We start from the raw sequence: 14,480 nt of genomic DNA, 5'->3' as shown, positions 1-14,480 counted from the left end.
TTCATTACGTGCGGGGAAGATGGGGCAGGTCTTATCTTTTCTCGGCTGCTGAGAAAAGAGGTAGTGAAAGCTAAACAAATGAGTGGTTTCGTTTGGTTCGTTATGCGGCCATGATTCATCTGAAACAGCACTTGGTGTGTATTTCTTTGCATGCGCAATAAGTACAGTAAAAACGCAGTTGCGCGTGCAAATACGCAACTTCCAGTCTGCAAATACACAGCACAAAAACGTGCAAAATTTACGAGACCAGAAGTGGCTCTTCTGCTGGTTTCTGTCGTATGATGGAACCAAATGGCGCCAGACAGATGCCATATAATGTTGTGACGGGCGCCATATAATGGGGTGGGAGGCGCCATATAATGGGGTGACAGACGGCATATAATGGGGTGACGGGCGCCATATAATGGGGTGACAGACTGCATATAATGGGGTGACGGGCGCCATATAATGGGGTGACGGGCGCCATATAATGGGGTCTATCCAGCTTCCATTGTGCGGTCCAGCATTTTCTGGTGCATTATCTTGTCCTGAATGTTTGGACTGATCTGCACTTCAGACTGCAAACAGAGCCTTTGATCCAGTTATGAAGAGAGTCTTAAATGGCGTAAAAGTATAAAAGAAGGAAATATTTCTTTTTTTTTTTTGTATCCACTCTTTCTTTTGCAAAAGAAAGTAAAATCTGCATAAAGCAGTACCATAAGTGCGGTGTGTGAAACGGTCTATTGGGACCTGCTTTTAATTAGTCACAGCCTATTATCATGAAATAATGCTGTTCGCAGATCATTTTCCTCTGTGCCAGTTCTGACTCTTAAAGGGTTGTTTGCTCACAGAAAATTGTCAATTATTCTATAGACTGGTTTGCAGCCTATAGGAGTCACATGAGTCTGGGTAAGCTCCACCCACTCAGATGGAGCAAACTCACATTTGGGTGAGGAATACACTGAGCCTTTGCTTGAATCAATAGCTGTCCAGTTCATTCCACTTTAAAGGGCAGGGCTACTCAGAGAGAGCAGCCCATGTGATCAACAAATGGAATGTCATGCTGTTGAGGGCAGCGTTGGATATTACCTGCCATGTGACCAGGGGACAGAGTTGGTATGCCTGCCCAAATTTAAAGGATTTTACTGGACATTTTTTAGAATAGCGTAAAATAACGAAAAAATGAATGTTCAGTTATACAAGCTGCTTCCCCATCCATGCTGGAGCCCCGATCCACACCACTGAGAATTTGGAATAAATCTGCAGGCAGTCACGTGCCGTTCATTGTGCATATGACTGCTCAGACAATCACATAGCCGCTGACGCCTGTGATTGGTTGAGTAGCCATGTGCCTAATGTACAGTATATGACCATCTGTCAGCTCCTTCCAGGTTCCGAGCAGAGCGAACCAGGGCTCTGAAATTACATATAATGGATGGTGCATCGTATCTACAATTCCCTTCCAATCTAGTAGTAATAAGATTCCTGCACAATACCTCAGGCTTCCTAGGCATGTGCCAGATTCCTTTGTCACTTTCACTATACTAACATCTCCTGCCCCATAGGGGCCATACCCTTTGACCAGGACATACATCACCACAGGCATCACTCCTATCTGAGCTCTCACATGCTTTACTACTTTTTCACTCCAACTCTATTCGTCTTACTGAAACTTTTACCTTATTCATCATTATTCTCCATACCAGCACCATACAACATTAGAATATTGTTTAAACATTCCCACAATGAAGTAAAACCTTCCACTGCTGACTTTGAACTCCAGGAACAGTTTGCATACTCTATAAATGTCCACACTACATTCATGAAACACCTGAATTGCTTGAGCCTCAATTGTAGCACCACTGGCATTCGAATCCTCAACAGAGTCTGTAAGTCCCAACACTAACCCACAGTAGGCCTGCTGACTAACTATTGACCCTTCCTTGGTGTACACGCTGGGTTTTCCCAAGGCCTCAAATGTAATAAATTGGTGGGAGGTTCAACCTGGACCACTGTCTCATTCCACAGTCCTAGTCCATTAAGCTCCCTAGTCACCAGAGCCCTTCGACAGTCAATGTGTGGCCTCCAGTCATCAGGCCCTTTGGCCATTTCCTGCACTACTTTCCACACAAAGGTGGGTCTGTCACTTCAAAAGTCTTTGTTTTCTGGGCCTCTCCTGCCAGGCTTACCATAGACTGCTGTGTCACACATACTGTGATGCAGCTTTAATCCACTAATATAGTGCCAGAAGGGTCCTGAGAGCTTTCTCCAATCTTTGGGGAGGTGGGTGGAGCTTAGCCCCATTCAATTCCATGCATGGGGTTGTTCTTTACAGCACTGATACTCTAGCACTATATCACAGAGGAGTGGAGCATCTTCACAAAGTTTTTCTGAGTACTTCCTTTACAGGGTACGTCAAGCTTCACTCTGTCCTCTTCGCTCTTTCCCACCTTGGCCACTGAACCAGATGTGGGGTATTGCAGACAGCACTGTGCTTGTTCTTCTGGCACTTCACATCTCCTGTCAGTTCGCCTCTCCCTGCCAGGTCCTGGTCAGGCGTTGGGGCTTCATATGTGGCTCTCGGGGTGCTGATACGAGCAGATGTAAGCCACTAACTGTAAGAAGGGGGAGAAGGCACTGCTTCCACCTTACAGTATCAAGACATGTATCCCTTTTTCCACCATTTTCTACCCATCAAATCCTCTTTTGCTGCATCTATAGAATCTGTTAAAAAGTATCGGCTACGTGTAAATCACACTTATATGCGACTCCTTTGGGTAATGATTACTGCGCATTGGAACCCTTACTATGTCTACAAATGCAACCTGTGGCAAAATGTATGCAACCACTACACTTAATGGATGTTCACTCAAGCATTTTTTTAACTTCATAGCAAATACACAAAATGACAAAAAATGTGTATTTAATAGCTGAACATTCTGGTTTCATAAAACATCCCTCAATCAAATTAAAGTAAATTATTTTAATTATTGATATGTGTTTTTTCTAGATCAAGAAAAGGTAAAAAAAAAAATATGGAATCGTCAACATAAAATTCCACTGAGTAGTTTGCTGCTCCTCCTTGGACTTTTATGACAATCGTGAATTCTTTGAGTCATAGACTTCACTAATGAGAACAATATTCTAAGAGCAGTTGATAGATTCACTTTGCAGGATACAGCATTGCCATGGACCAATATTTTAAATTTCCACCATAAATTTTCAATACTATTAAGATCCAGACTGTGTACTGGCCTCGTCATTGAGTTGATTTCCACCATAAATTTTCAATTGTATTGAGATCCAGGCTGTTAGCTGGCCATATCATTGGGTTGATATGCCTTATACTGAAGAAATGTTTAAACACTCCTTGCTCTGCAGCAAGATGCATTGCTATTCTAAAAAATAATCACTTTATCATCACCTAATCTACTTTCTATTGATGTATTAAGAAAAGCATCCAAAATCTGTATGTTCACCTGTGCATGGATGCTCAAAATAATGATTGCCATCTCCGCTGATCCTTTTTCTGACATGCAGTCCCAGACCATAAATGGGTGGGGAAATTTGATTGTTTTCTTCAGGCAATTATCATTATATATTCCATTAGAATAGCACTAAACAAAAGTTCCAGCATCATCTCCTTGGTGTCAAGAAAGCAAAAAGGAATCCACCGTGCCTCTAAACTGGCTTGACTTGGTCTAAAAATAAGGGCTGCGTTTTTACATACGGATCTCATACGGAAAAAATGTCAGGGTGCATGTTCTCATAGCCCTATAATGGTGCCATGTACTGTCTGTGGATTAACACACACAGCACATGGTCTCAAATAAGAAGACCCTTACCCAGTTTCGTCAGGTTTACCATAACATGGTACTGGAGGGTGAAGACGAAGACCTCAGGACAGGCAGATTTCTTTCATAATCAAGAAGCTGAGGGTCAAGAGAAAGAGGTAAAGGATGTCGTTAGCATGGCCAGTGGCCATTACCGTACCCCCCTTATTTCCCCTCTTCTTAGGACCAGACTGCTGGTAAAAAGTCTTCAGAAGTGTCAGGGCATTAATATTCTTAGCAGGTTCCCAAGTTCTCTTTTGAGGACCATGACCCTTCCAGTCCTCTTCTGGAACAGTATCTGCTGAGTTGGGAGAAATGACTTGGAAAAATGATTAAGAATCAGTAATTTCAAGCGAGAGACATTGAAGGCGTTAGGAATATGCCATGAGGAAGGCAGATGTAGTTTGTAGGCCTCCGGAGTCAGTTGTTTTAGAACTCGAAATGAGCCCAGATATCTAGTAACAAATATGAAAGAGGGCATCCTCAAGCAGATGTTCTAAGAGGACAACCAACATGATATACCAGGAAATTAGCTAGGGAGTATTCTTGTCCACACAAGTATTCATGGGAGTATTCTTGTCCACACATGTAGTCCCATGCAGCTATCAGGATGAAACAAAGACTTCATGACACCCTGCCAAATCTTCAAGAAGTCGTGATATATAGTGTTGGCTGCTACACCTCAGAAGCTCTAACCCGTGGAAGACAAACTGGTGGATGACACCCATGCTCCTTAAACAACGGATTCAGTGGTAAAAAATGAAGACTTTTCTCTAGTTTCTCTCCTGGGGATTGTGTTTGTTAGTCCTCTAAGGACATCCACCAGAGGATGTCGTCTTTCAAATTTGCGTCCAGATATCGAAGCTTGTTTCAAGTCCTGAAGCAACTGAAGCCGGTGGCCTACAAACTACAACTGCCTTCCTCTTGGTGTATTACCAATTCTTTCCATGTCTCCTTCTTGAAATCACTGATTCTTCTGTGATGACTCCTGCAGATACTGTTCCAAAAAAAAGAATTTGAAATATACGAAATTCTGGGTGCCAAGATGATAACAGAGTGGCTGTTTTATCTAATGGACTGGAACGTTTGTAGCCCAGATAAGAGATCTTGGTAGCTTGCTGCGAAGAAAAAAATACCCTGGCTCTCCTGAAAAAATTTCATTAGCAGTCTAGTCTTAAAAAGAGACGGTTTAATCCTTTCCAATGCACTGCCTGACACCTTAAAGGGGTTGTCCCGCGGCAGCAAGTGGGTCTATACACTTCTGTATGGCCATAATAATGCACTTTGTAATGTACATTGTGCCATACAGAAGTTATAAAAAGTTTTATACTTACCTGCTCCGTTGCTAGCGTCCTCGTTCCCATGGAGCCGACTAATTTTCGCCCTCCGATGGCCAAATTAGCCGCGCTTGCGCAGTCCGGGTCTTCTGCTCTCTTCAATGGAGCCGCTCGTGCAGAATGCCGGCTCCGTGTAGCTCCGCCCCGTCACGTGCCGATTCCAGCCAATCAGGAGGCTGGAATCGGCAATGGACCGCACAGAAGAGCTGCGGTCCACGGAGGAAGCAGACCCCGGCGGCCATCTTCAGCAGGTAAGTATGAAGACGCCGGACCGCCGGGATTCAGGTAAGCGCTGAGCAGTTTGTTTTTTTAACCCCTGCATCGGGGTTGTCTCGCGCCGAACGGGGGGGGGGGGGGGGGTTAAAAAAAAAAAACCGTTTCGGCGCGGGACAACCCCTTTAAGACATTATGATTTAAGGCTGTACAGCTCCAATGTTCTAAGACATCCGTTGGGGTTCTCTTACTGCATATTGCCAACCTCTCTGCTGTCGGAGCCTATCCAACGTGTCACCTCATGCAGTACTGGTTTAGCAAGCATATAGCGCCGTTGTATAACAGCAGAGAAAGAGTAAGATCCCCCAGGAAAAGCAGGATCCAAATTAGATTGGAAAGGGTTAAGGGTGAGGGGGGAGCGTACTTTTATGACTGTTGACCAATGGCAGGAGGAGCTAAGGGACACTGTTGGGCATGGACATGTCAGTGCTGTGTCCTCTGTCTGGCCTTCAACAGATGCTGTATATCCTGTCAGCTTCCTGGTCTAGCAGTGTGTGCACCCTATGTAGACCAAGAACCTGACCGGATATGTGGTCTCCATTGCGGACAACACAGAGGGCAAGTTTTTGATTTCAACTCACGGCAGGAGAGACTCACTAAGCATGGCCATCAGCCATAACACTTGGCTAATATAGATTTGCAACTCCTATTCATCACTGAATATATCACTTGTATCCAATTATCCACACTCCATAGTTGCTTTTCTTTAGTCCACTGTAACCGTCTTTTTTTCTGTTAGGTTAGTGCTAATTTCTGTTTGGCTTCTCTATGTAAATCCCATTTCATTCAGCTAATTTCGTAGAGTTCAGTCCCAAGTATTGATTTCCATTTAAACCATTTTTTTCATTTGTTTTGTTGTGAATTTTCTATTTTCACGGCATATTGCTTGCAGTTTTCCCTTCTGACGCTTTCGCGTCCTCCTTGGTTCACCTGTGTATTTTTGTTTCTATAACCTTTCCATTTTATGATTCCTCCAAATTTTACACACAGCTAACTAGGAACAACCAACGTCTTTTGCCATACAACATATTGGATTTCCATTTTGAAGGTGTTTTATAATCCTTTCTATTGTTTTATTTGGTAGTTCTCTTGTTGGGGCCATTTTCTCTTTCAATTAGTCAAGTCCAACAGCTCAGTGAAGTATATAAGCACTTCCTGTTACTTCCTGCACTACCAAACACTTGTTCAGCTGACAACTATCTCACCTGACACCCCTATATATTATACATGTTTGGGTCAGCCAAGAGGGCATGTGTTGTGAATATAAGGAGGGGAGAAATCGTAGTGAGACCCCTCTAGCAGTGGCTAATCTTGCAAGAGCAAAAAGATCAGGCAATTAAAATCCAACTCCCATTCTTATTTTCCCCCGAATATGCCAGTGGAGGAGAGTTATGAGGCCCCTGAACAGATTAGATGATCACTCAGTCCCAACAAAGTTGGCTGATTTGGCAGATCTAGATCTAATGTATGTGGTGACCCTAAGTTGAGTGATTCCATAATTTTTGCCAGGAGTTGCACAGAACAGTAAAGTATATAGAGATCAAGTACATAGCATGTGTCCACAGTTGTGTGAATCATAGAGTCTAACTGAATTAATAAGATGGCTTCAGGTTCAAGCTAAACTTCTTATATTACATTCTGGTCTAGCAATAATGAGATGGAAAAAAAATAGTGAGAACATTTCACTCCTAACCAAAATCCAGACAGACCGAGGATAAGAATGCAAAGTAAGTGTATAGATCTTCTTACTGGCACAAGAAACAATCTATTAAGATACTGGAACCATCTCTTTAAAGGGAAAGGCTGATGTATAAATCTTTAATGCTTTTTTAGGTCCTCATTTAGAGGAAAGTATTTGGCCATCAGCTAGCCTAAACAGCTAGAGGCTTTAGAAAGGGAGGGGGCAAGAAAGAGCGGGGAAGCCACATGTGGAACTAATTACTCACGTGGAGGCCATGACAAAGACCATTTCTCCAGACTTATCATGGGGGCTTCACTTTCAGGAAGTGGCTGTAATTACTGTTCAGGTCTAGCAGAGCAGCCTACACATTGCTGGCAAAGGCAAGACTAGAGGAAAAAGGATGACGTGAAAAACGAGACATAGTAGTTGTCCCAAGATAAAACAGAAACACACATATAGTCTACGAATTACTTAACTCATTCAGAACGAGCCGAGCCTGTACCATTCAGTGTTAATTCCTTACAACATCCTACAACTTCCCCGAGCTGAAGAGATTACGCCACATCTAAACAAATCGATTGCTATTTCTTCCTGTCATATACTAAAACAATGTAAAAAGAAAGGGTCATATCCCTTCACTTTCAGTTGGCTGGTCTTTAACGGCAGATTGGAGTTATTTTTTTTTTTTTTAGCACAGCTTTTCCATTCTGGGGCCCACTTCCTGCCTCGCTCAAGCAAAAGGAAAAAAAAATCTGGCTTGAAGATGAAATGACTGCTTAACATTACACTAAAACATCTGGTACCATTTTATACACAGACCTATGTCTTTAGCACGAGCAACTCTAGCTGTCTCTCCTCTAGCACAGTGCATACCCAAACCTCCCAAGGGTGACATCATCCCATATATGGACTCTCAAGCCCTGCCCTCCCCCTTTTCCTGGTCCTAAATTCATTGCCAGATCCCCAGTTTACTGCAAATGTGCCACGTCAAGACTGGGAATCAGAACACTTTCTGTGACTTTGTGTATCAACGCTGGTAGATTTTGAGGGGTACCAAAAGGAAAAAAAAGGACTATTGTTTTTTTTTATATATATTTTTAAACTGTGGGCAAAACCAGCAAAAGGGAAAATGTTACCAAAGAAGATTGAAAACAGGATTTTAACAAAAACGGAGAAAACTTGCGTTCCAGAGAAAGCCTGCTCCGTCGCCCCAGTGTTCAGACTACCTGTTCAGGACAATGCTGTTGTACAGTAGTCTGCACATTGGTTAGACTGGGTATGGGACAGCAGCGACATGGATTAAAGGGGGGACACAGATGCCATGGAGGGATGACTAAGTGTTCCTCCTTTTAAAGCTTTTTATGTGAAGTGTTTCTTTTCGCAGGTTTTGTACATAGGGAAATAGGAAAAGAATGGACAGAAGGACTCCGCAGTGGTGCAGGGGAAGGCATACTGGTAAGGCCTAACTTTGGAAGAACACCTGGCCAGTAATCTATTGGAAATAGATTAATGTCTGCCAGTCTGCAGCACCAATATTGTCATTATTATCTGTTGCAGTTGGAAAGACCACTTTATATGGCTTTAATGGACACATATCATACATGATATAAGAAGTACAGGAGCTTATTGATTAAAACTAAATAAATGTGATTGTTCTTTCACTTTTTGGATTATTCTGCAGGAGTCGATGCCTGTCTTTAGTTTTGAGTTAAATAATTTATATAACTCTCCTAAAGTAATTATGACTGATTTATCATTACTATGAATTACAAACTTTACCTAATTTGCACAGTCGTAGAAAAACGTATTTCAAATTTGGCTGTCGTAAGATACATGTTCTTCTATAAAAGGCACGATTTGACTCTTTCCAGCAGAATAAGAGTTAATACCAATACAATGATGAATCTGTATGGATTGCTATGTTTGTGAGACGGTAGAGCTGTCACAAGAACAGATGGGAAATGGTAAGGAGTGAATCAGCAAGAGATAAATGATGTGTGTTGCAATTCAGTGTAAACCATAGACTACAATGAGAGCACAGTATCTGGAGGCTGTATGCGAGTTGTATTATTTAAGTAGTCACTTAATAAGGTTCTTTATTCCTACAATTCAGTGTGCGTTTGTGGATACAAATGCATGAAGAATTTACCAAAATTGTGCTATATATTATATATATGTGCATATATATTACATATCACTAATAGGCAATTGGAGGCTAAAAGGAAAACCTAACAATAACTTTATACTGTGTCTGAAATTGAATTTTGAAATGTATTTTTGATATTTTTTTTTTCAACATGCACAACTAACCAAGTACAGATAACAGGACCTTTCTCTTTATTCTCAGGTCAGTTCGGTTAAAGTAAAAAAAAATGCGAACTTTTAATTCAATTTTTAGTTGAGTTTTTATTACCGCCTTTAATCGTCTGTAAAATTTAAGGAATTACATCTTGATTTCTTACAATACTAAATAAAATGACATTTCGTATCACTTAGATTTTATATGTATAACCTAGTGCTAATCCAGAACAGTCACTGTGATTAAGGCTTGTTATATACTATTTTTTGCTGAAAATTGTCTTTTTTTTTTTTTTTTTTGCTAGTTTATTTACATTATGTATCAGAATTGTTTCACAATGTCAATTTACCAGAACAGTTTTTATTTTTATAACCAAAGCTTTAGACCTGAAGTACAACTTCTCGAATACTTTATGACTGCAGCTGTAATAACAGTTTAAGCCTTACATGCGTTTTATATATCATATACTGCACAGCAGATCTGTGCCAACATTGATGTAGTAGATAGTAAAAAATGATATGCAATTCGGATATATAGAGCGGAACGTCCTCTATTCACTACTTAACTATAAATATTCGTTAGAGAAAAAATGAAACTTTTTTTTAGCTGAAAAGCAACATATTGTTACAAAAATGGCTATCTAGCCTTTGATGAGTGGTAATAGTAAATAAGCTAAAAAAGTAGAAGTTGTAATAAATGAAAAAAACTATTGACCAGATATAACATGTAATTGAAACAGCATTAAATACACTAATCTGATCCACTGACATAAAGCAGACTATTACTTATATGCTGCTTCCTCTGTAAGCTGCAGCTACACTATCATACAATTTGCAATATATTTATACTATGGTCTATAGTGAGTGTGTATCTGTGGTTGTGTATAAAGAAAATAGACATGGCTCTCGAATAAGTAGTAAATCTACATGAAGTGGTTAAAAAGCGGAGCTATCCAGTATTTAGTTACTATTGCTAATGCATTTTCCTGCAGTGGACACTTTGAGTTAATGTATAAAACAAAGTTAAACTTTGCCCTTAACTATAACGGGAAGTCAGCTTTCAAGACAGAAAGCTTCCATATGTCTCCCTCATGCTTCCCATCTGTTAACTGGGCCACAGTTTCCTGTCTGTAGTTAGTCTTCTAGACCCTCGCAAATATGTTTATACAAACTAAGGAGAACTTCAGGTAACTCATCTTATCTGCGGTGCAGGCGGACCACACACAGTCTGCAGAACTGCACATGTACTCCAACAAAGACCACATCAGACACACTGAAGAAACATATACACAGTACTACTGGAGGAAGTGAACCTACATGAGAATATATCATTTCTATAGAATGTGTATATTACATCCTTCTTCTATGCACGGTAATCCACTGTTTTATCCCCCTTTCTCTCTTTTTAATGAATCTAGTGCATAGTAAGTCCATAGAAAAAGCTCATGAGTAAGGGCCTATTGAATGCCAATGAAAATCAAGGTCAGTGCAGACATTTAGTTCTCAACATACTGCATGTCTTGTGAGTCAGGAGACCCCACATTTTGCATAAACCTCATGAAAAGAGTTGGTAAATTATTTTATTTAAATCCTATCCCATCAATCAAAGCAGCAAAGTAAGTGACATCTCTAGCTTTAATATTTGAAGTTTTAGGCCTCCTTGTATTGGTTTTTACTCTGTAAGACACATCGCATATTGGCTTTTCGTATAGCATGTCAATAATGACTGCTTAGGACTTCTAAATGCATATTTACTTGTAAATCAGTTTTTTAAGTGCTAAGTGCTTATAGCCCAGGTTAAAGGGATAGATAGATAGATAGATAGATAGATAGATAGATAGATAGATAGATAGATAGATAGATAGATAGAATACAGATAGATGATAGAATACAGATAGATATATATGAGATAGATAGATAGATAGATGATAGAATACAGATAGATTATAGTATACAGATAGATGATAGATAACAGATAGATAGATAGTATATAGATAGATGGATAGATGGAATACAGATAGATGATAGTATACAGATAGATGATAGATAACAGATAGATAGATAGTATATAGATAGTATACAGATAGATGGATAGATAGAATACAGATAGATATATATGAGATAGATGGATAGATATGAGATAGATGGATAGATAGAATACAGATAGATGATAGATAACAGATAGATAGATAACAGATAGATAGATAGATAGTATATAGATAGTATACAGATAGATGGATAGATAGAATACAGATAGATGATAGTATACAGATAGATGATAGATAACAGATAGATAGATAACAGATAGATAGATAGATAGATAGTATACAGATAGATGGATAGATAGAATACAGATAGATATATATGAGATAGATGGATAGATATGAGATAGATGGATAGATATGAGATAGATGGATAGATAGAATACAGATAGATGATAGAATACAGATAGATAGATATGAGATAGATAGATGTCTCTTTTTTTTACTATACTGTTCTCTCAAACTACACAGGATAAAATCAAGTCTAAATAACATATTCCATCATCACAGATAATTGAAATGGCTATTTTAAGGTATAAAATCTGTAGGATATTTGTTATTTCACAATTTCAGCATTCAAGGTTAATTATTCCTTGTATAGCATTTTTACACATTTTCTGTACAAATCCCAATTCACCTAAAATGACTGAATTTTTTAAATTCTGTGAAAATTTAATGTTTTCATTGGCAGCGCCGATGCCATGCTGGGAATTAAAATCTGCTGGGAACTGTTGGTCTGTGTGCTTGTAAATATGTTGTATTTCATGGAGAATAAAGTGTAATTACCAGTTTCAAACTTCTATAATGCAATGTATGTTCTTTTAAAACCGATATCTTGTGTTCTTCATTGTTCCTATTGTTTGCAATAATGATCAAAGTACTAAGTGAGATGTAGGCTCCTTCCTATCAGCATGTGCCGATGGAATCGTGGGACTGGCTGGAAGGAGTTGTCATGTGTCTGCCTGTCTACACTTGCTGTGCAGAACATCCTCTCACCTGTACAGCAGGCACAGACAGGCAGTCACATGACAACCCAGCCTGAGGGACAACCGGCCAGTGGCAGCATCCACATCATGATTTACAGTCCAACAACTTCAGCTGCAACTACAACACAAGAGCCGTTTTATTCTATCAACTGAGAAACCACCTGGACTTAACATTTTTATTAGTTCTAATGCCTTTCCTATATGGTCTCCTGAGAGACAAGCTGCATAGACTAGACATAATGGTGCTGAGCTCACAATAAAAACACATTCTATGATCTTGTTGCACTGCTTTATTAGATATTATCGTCCTGGTTGTATAGCAAACATTGTTACAAAGAAAAATACAATTAGAAGAAATTACTCAATTGTGTTAAAAAAAAAATTCCATACTAAAACAGTGCAAATGAAAACTTTGTAGGTCCCAATCAGAAGCTAGGCTGTACATTTTGCAATGGCAACATTGAGCACAAATCAGTAAATTTTGTAAATAACTGATTTATATATATATATATATATATATATATATATATATATATATATATTAGATATATATCTATATATGGATCTATTTTTCTATATATGGATCTATCTATATATATATCTATATATCTATATATCTATATATATATATATATATATATATATATTATAATGATATCCTATATATTTAGTTCTAGAATTATAAAACAAACATGATGGGAATAGCTGCATTAATATATAGTATGGGTAAATGCATTATGAGCCATGATTACTGGTAAATATATATTTTAGAGGTCCAGTTAGTAATACCATTTCAGTTTTGCCTTCAAAATCCCAACATTAAATTCTACAATCTTCAACAATGGAATTTTTTTGTGGCCAGTATCGATGACTTCTGCTGCCATATTTGTGTGTCATTGCACCATCATGTTACAGAAACCCATTCAACTATGGTATAGCAAGCATTAGACTTCACCCTACCAGCCTGCACAGTCTTGCCTCAACTGAAGCCAATATAGTAGCAGTAGTGCAATATTTTCATTGACGCCACACCATGGTCACACTCAAATAGTCAATCTAAATTTTGCATTACCACTCCAGTTGGACGGAGATTTCAGTTCCAATAGTGTCTCAAGTCTTGAGTCAAACTGTGCAAAGATCACATTGTATCATAGAATCCTTGTATAGCATCGAAACCACCTAGCCCGGGCCTTAGATCACACACTATAAGTCAATATTAGGAGATATATTTATGACTTACTGTATAATACACGGAATGAACGAGAAGGATTCAAACAAAATTGAAGCATGGCGTGAACCTACATTTCCTCAGATGATTTACAGGGTGTCTTGTATCGGGTTTAAGAAAAAAAAATATTTGGTTACTGAAATGAAGTAATGCTCTAAAATCCATACCATGTGTTTTTCGGCAAAAAATAGGTTAATGGTTGAATGTAAACTGAAGCCGGCAGAGGGCCTCCTTAATTGGGCTCATTCCAGCGGTGAGGGTTATGAGTGACAGCTAAAGGATAACAGAGCCTTTATTTTCATGGCTCGTTGGGGGCCCTCTGTTTGCAGAGGGTAACAACACTACACACCAGATGGTCTCATTTTCAAATTCCAACTGGGAAACTCACGGCATCATGTAAATGCATTCCAGATCAATGTAGACATTTTCTTTTTTATTAACAGAAAACATAGAGCAGAAAATGTGGAAGGATAATCCATGTGGCCTTAAGGAATTAAGAAAGAATTTTTCTTATATCCAATTTGGCTAGAGACACTAATTGAATTTTGTTAGTGTTTAGCTTTCAATCAGGGTTGAAGAAACAATGGACACGGCTAGAAATAATAACTGGCCTATTGAGCTTTTATCACACATGCAATAACTTGGCTTACCTGAAAAGCGCATAATAAAATACTAATAGAAGGCACCTAAATATTACAGTACACGCCTACAAAGGAATACATAAATAACTCAACAGCGAATTAAATTGTATATTTCGCTACAAAAAAAAACATTCATATATAGCGCCACTTTACATATACACAATAGATTTTGTTTTATTATC

At 39.0% G+C, this 14,480-nt stretch overlaps 1 protein-coding gene and 1 long non-coding RNA gene across 2 annotated transcripts in view; one reads left to right on the top strand and one right to left on the bottom strand.

Annotated features, from left to right (window-relative positions):
- The window catches only part of DNM3 (dynamin 3), a 310,170-nt gene that overhangs the window by 200,180 nt on the left and 95,510 nt on the right, over nucleotides 1–14,480 (bottom strand). The window lies entirely within an intron of this gene.
- LOC136621654 (uncharacterized) lies at nucleotides 8,116–12,704 on the top strand. The gene is made up of 2 exons (XR_010791256.1): nucleotides 8,116–11,465; nucleotides 11,598–12,704. It is a non-coding gene; the product is annotated as an uncharacterized lncRNA (long non-coding RNA).

The sequence above is a fragment of the Eleutherodactylus coqui genome, chromosome 3 (genome assembly GCF_035609145.1).
Source record: "Eleutherodactylus coqui strain aEleCoq1 chromosome 3, aEleCoq1.hap1, whole genome shotgun sequence".
NCBI classification, from domain to species: domain Eukaryota; kingdom Metazoa; phylum Chordata; class Amphibia; order Anura; family Eleutherodactylidae; genus Eleutherodactylus; species Eleutherodactylus coqui.
Note: the sequence above shows the minus strand (reverse complement) of the source record. Positions and strands in the feature narration are given on the sequence as shown.